Raw genomic sequence first — 5,019 nt, 5'->3', positions numbered from 1 at the left:
TGGAAGTCCTCGTGTGTTGCCGAGGCTCATCGTCCAGCATAGATGCAGGCAAAGCCCAGTGAAGATTTCAAAGTCAAGAGGAGAGTGTACTCAGAAGGCTGTGCCTGGACATCTCTGACTCTAGAATGAAGCTTGCTCAGAGGCAGAGGGGAAACCAGTCAGTTGGTTAGAGAAAAGCCTTTAGCTCTGCCACTTAAACTAACAGACTTACAAATTACCTGACAGGCTTTGGGACAACACGAGGAAGCCTCAGAAGACTAGGGTCAACTTCCTAGCAAGTTTTGTTCTAACAAGAGGGGAAGGAAGCCCTGTATTTTAGCAAATAGCTGGGAGAGGAGGAACGAGCCAAGTGAAAAGGCAGATGAGGCTGGCAGCCCCGGGCAATCTTCAAAAAATTACTGGGAGAAACCCAGGGGGAGCGAGGAAGCTGTTGATGGGAGGTTCTGTTCCTGGTGGGGGTGGGCGGTTGCTGTTCTGCTGCAGAACTTGGAAAGCTGAGTCAAGCCATGGTGCTTGATTTAGCTTGGCTTGGTCTTTCTCAGGTCGAGCATTTGACAGGCACCTGCAGAGCTCTCTCTGAACCCCAGAGAGCTCAGACTACAAATCATCATTAGCAAAAGGTTCACAGCTTAGGTTAAGAAATGAGAAGGGACTAGGTCCATCTTCAGCAGATGAAGAAACCAGGAGGCACTCTTTTCTGCACAGAAGCCAAAGACAGCAGCCTTAAAATGTCTTGGGCCAGTTTGAAGAAGTATAGGGAAAAGAGCAATGGTTGTAAGGAAAGCAGGGCCCTTAATTTTGTTTGGAAGTTGCTTATTATAATTGCGGATTCCATCATCATCTGGGGTGTGGGAACCCTTGAGAATAGAAAAGGGGATTTCGGAAGTTTTAACGCACAGCCTATACATGGTGAAGAGACAGGAAATGCCATGAAACCTGAAGGTGCCACCAATGCAAGTTACACACTTGTTAGCTGACAGTGGGGCTTTGGATGCCATTTTTCAGGGCGAAAGGCAGTCTGTCTAAAGGGTAGAAGGTGTCCCTAGAACATAGAAACTCTGTGTCACAACCCATTGACCGGAGACAGCTTTTAATTGACCATGGATGTTTGAGGCTAGAGTCTGGTGAAATTATGCACTTTTAATGGCAACTTGGAGGAGCTTAACCAGGACATGCACTGCTCTTTTCTCTCTTTGACTCCTTGTCCATTGTCCTCCTCTACACACTGCAAGCCATCTGCCATAGTCTGTAACTGGTGACAACCGTGCAGATTTAAACTGCAGGAGAGGCATCAGGCTCTGCAAACTCTGCATTTCCAAAATCGCTGTTTGGACTGTAAGCTGACCAAATAGACACATTTAGGATTTGGGCTCCTGTTTCCCAGCCAGAAATGCAGGCCTGGGAAAAGATGCTTCTCTATCTTGACACAAAGCTTTGTCTTGACAATTCATTGGAGCGTTGAGAAAATGGAACACAGAAGTCTCAGAGTTGGTGCAGCCCAATTTGGAAGCACGGGGAGGCTCCACATCCATTCCGGGGAAAATGAATTATGCTGCAGGTTCCGAAGAAGATCCTGACATTATCAGGAGCCGCTCTCACTAGGGCCCTCTGGTCAGGACCAGCCAGAGGAAGAAAAAGGAGGAGAGAAGAGATGCTCTTCCGGTATCTTAGGTCTTGAGTTGATGATGGGAGGGAGCTGGGTGAGAAATTTTACAAAGTTATAACACATTGTTACGATCCCTCACCTCGTCAGCTCCTGTCTGCTTGACAAGGACAATATCCTTTCAGGAAAATATGAAATAAAATGGAAAGTGGCCTCACGATGAAGTTACCTGAAGCAATGGCCTGATATGTTACAGAGTGTTGGGAGCAACATTAAAAAGGCATTTGTAACTGGCCACCTCCATGGCTCCAAGTGGAAGCTGATGCAGGCCTTCTCAGTCCCAGGGCTTTTGTGAGAGTTGGCCCCTCATGACCACTCTTGGCAAGCCAGGCCTGGGACGCTGGGGACCCCACCAGGGAAAAATTCCTTTTAAAGAGTCACAGCCCCTCTAACATGGACATTCTAGCAAGAGTCACGTCTGGGCAGAGGGTCAGAGGCATTCGCACCTGTGAGAGCACGAAGGAGGAGCCCAGCACCAAAGGGGGCTGGAAGTTGGCGACTGTCACCACAATAATCTAATTATTACTCTGCTCCTGTCCCCTCCTGAATAACTTTTTTATTGAAGTAGAGTGGATTTCCAATGTTGTGTGTCAGGTGTGCAGAAAAGTGATTCCATTATACCCCTGCATGTGTATATCTAGTCTTTTCCAGATTCGTTTCCATTACAGGTTCGTACAAGATGCTGATAGGTTGTCTATTTGATATTTAGTAGTGCTGATAACATCCTCAATCTACCATAACTGGGCCCATCTGAATGACACCCAACACCGCTCCTTCCTGAAGGCTTTCCTCTCAAGCTGGATGCCTGTCAAGATTCCTGTGCTGTGTGACAGCCCTCTCACTGCTGGCCCTGCAGTCAGCCCCTTCTCCACTTCCTCTAGCTGTCCTCTCACCTCATCACCACCCACCCCGCCTTATTCCCACCTCATTACCGACCTCCCACTTCATCACAGCTGTCACCATCCCATCGCCACCCTCCTCCTTCACCCCCATCCTCCCACCTCACCGCAGATCTCCTAACCACCCTCTCTCTCAGCTCAACTCCACCATCCTCCCACCTCATCTCCGTAACCCCACCTCATCGCTGTCCTCCCCACTTCATCACTGGCATCCTTCCACCTCACCACCACCCCCCCATCTCATCACCAACCTCCCACTTCACCACCACCCTCCATCTCATCACCAACCTCCCACCTCATCACCATCCTCCCCATCTCACCACCACCCTCTCATCTCATCTCCGTCTTCCCCATCTCACCACCACCCTCCCATCTCATCGCCAACCTTCCACCTCATCACCATCCTCCCATCTCACCACCACCCTCACATCTCATCTCCGTCTTCCCCACCGCCCCCTCACTCCCTCAGCACCACCACCTGCTCCCCACTGGCTCTTCTGGCGCCCTGGACTCCTCTGCCCCCCCCAGGCCTCCTTCTTCTCCTCAGCAGTTCAACTGTCACCTACAAAGCCCATTAACAATTCCCTGCTCATAAAAGTACAGTCTGGGAAATAAAGCAAAGTCTACCTTTTCTTTTCCTTTGTGCTTGGCCAGGTTTCAGTTGCTTGCAGGGCGCAGTGCAGAGACACCACGCCTGCACTGCAGACCCCAGTTAGGGAAGCAGCTGCGCCAGCCGTTAAAAAACGGTTCCTGAGGAAATAAGAGCAACACCGCGATTCAAGATGGCAGCGGACTGTGAACTAGGCTGTGCCTGGGATTGGGTGTGAGCCGTGTGTCCCCGCCTCCCGCGGCCTGCCGAGGCCCCGCCCCCCGGGCACATTGCCAGCCGAGGCCCCGCCCCCCCGCGCTCGGCCTGCAGAACCCTCGCCCCCCAGTCACATAGCCTGCTGAGGCCAAGCTCCCCGGCAGAGGGCCTGCAGAGGCCCCGAAACCTGGCACATGGCCTGCCGAGGCCCCGCCTCCCCGCGCGCGGCCAGCCGAGGCCACGCCCCCCGGGCACATTGACAGCCGAGGGCCCCCCCCCCCCCCCCCCCCCCCGCGCTCGGCCTGCAGTAGCCGCGCCAACCTGGCACAAGGCCGGCCGAGGACCCCCTGTCAGCGCGCGGCCTGCGAGGCCCCGCCCCCCAGGAAACGCCTGCCGAGGTCCCGCCTCCCTGGCACGCGGCCTGCCGAGGCCACATCCCCCCAGGAAAAGGCCTGCCCTGGCCCCGCCTCCCCGCGCGCGGCCTGCCTAGGCCCCGTCCCCCCAGGAAAAGGCCTGCCGAGGCCCCGCCTCCCTGGCTCGGCCTGCAGAAGCCGCGCCCCCCAGTCGTATAGCCTACCGAGGCCCTGCTCCCCCCGCGCGCGGCCTGTCGAAGCACCACCTCCCCGCGCGCGGCCTGCCGAGGCCCCGCCCCCACGGCACAGGGCCTGCCGAGGCTTCTCCTCCCTGGCACGCGGCCTGCCAAGGCCCTGCCTCCCTGGCACATGGCTTGCCGAGGCCCCGCCTCCCCGCGCGGGGCCTGCAGAAACCTTGCCCACCTGGCACTTGGCCTGCTGAGGCCCCGCCCCCCAGGCACACGGCCCGCCGAGACCCCGCCTCCCCGCGCATGGCTTGCCCAGGCCCCGTCCCCCCAGCACAAGGCCTGTCTAGGCCCCGCCTCCCCGCGCGGCCCCCAGAAGCCGCGCCCCCCAGTCACATAGCCTGCGGAGGCCCCGCCCCCCCGGCGCAGGGCCTGCCGAAACCCCGCCTCCCCGCCCGCGGCCTGCAGAAGCCTTGCCCACCTGGCACGTGGCCTGCAGAGGGGCCCCCCCCCGCCCTGTCCGCGCAAGTCCCGCAGAAGCCGCGCCCCTCAGTCACACAGCCTGCCGAGGCCCCGCCTCCTCAGCACGCGGCCTGCTGAAGCCCCGCCTTCCCCAGGTCGGCCTGAAGAAGCCACGCCCCCCAGTCACACAGCCTGCCGAGGCCCCGCCCCCCTGGCACCTGGACTGAAGAGGCCCTGCCTCCCCGCAAGGCCTACTGAGGGGGGTCCCCTTCGCACCCTACAGGGCCTGCTAAGGCCCCGTCTTCCTGCCGAGTCTGCCCCCCCCCCACCGCCGCCACCCCACGCCGCCTGCAGTGGCTATGCGCCCCACCGCCGAGCCCCAGCGCGCCTGCATTGTCACCTCGCCACCACCACCCCCCCCCGCCCCCCGCCCCCCGCCCATGAACTGAGGAGACACTGTGAAGCTCCCAGGCCCGCCTGACTGCAGAGTGTGTGCTTGGAGCTCACAGCCCCGTCTTCGGGTGATGGAGAATGCTTTCCTTTCCTTCGCTGGGCCGGAGCCACGAGGGCAGGTGGCCCCTTGATGCGGCCCAGCTGGAAAGTGTCAGGAACACAACTTCCACCTGGTCTCTATGCCTACTGCTGGAAGCCA

The 5,019-nt window shown here is 58.2% G+C and overlaps 1 long non-coding RNA gene across 3 annotated transcripts; it reads right to left on the bottom strand.

The window, feature by feature from the left end:
* Window positions 1-1,073: 1,073 nt before the first annotated feature.
* Window positions 1,074-4,152, bottom strand: LOC146396283 (uncharacterized). 3 transcript variants are annotated; one of them, XR_014827737.1, is made up of 3 exons: window positions 3,945-4,152; window positions 3,190-3,312; window positions 1,074-1,696 (listed from the first exon to the last, which is right to left on the bottom strand). It is a non-coding gene; the product is annotated as an uncharacterized LOC146396283 (long non-coding RNA). The 3 variants fall into 3 exon arrangements; XR_014827735.1 differs by lacking the exon at window positions 3,945-4,152 and adding an exon at window positions 3,689-3,741; XR_014827736.1 differs by lacking the exon at window positions 3,945-4,152 and adding an exon at window positions 3,555-3,593.
* Window positions 4,153-5,019: the final 867 nt, after the last annotated feature.

This window comes from Sus scrofa, chromosome 14, assembly GCF_054392235.1.
Source record: "Sus scrofa isolate SSC_HxYL_T2T_F1_AM1 chromosome 14, Sscrofa_HxYL_maternal_Yorkshire_Landrace_v2.0, whole genome shotgun sequence".
Taxonomy (NCBI): domain Eukaryota; kingdom Metazoa; phylum Chordata; class Mammalia; order Artiodactyla; family Suidae; genus Sus; species Sus scrofa.
The sequence above is the reverse complement of the archived record's forward strand: the minus strand, read 5'-3'. Positions and strand labels throughout refer to the sequence as shown.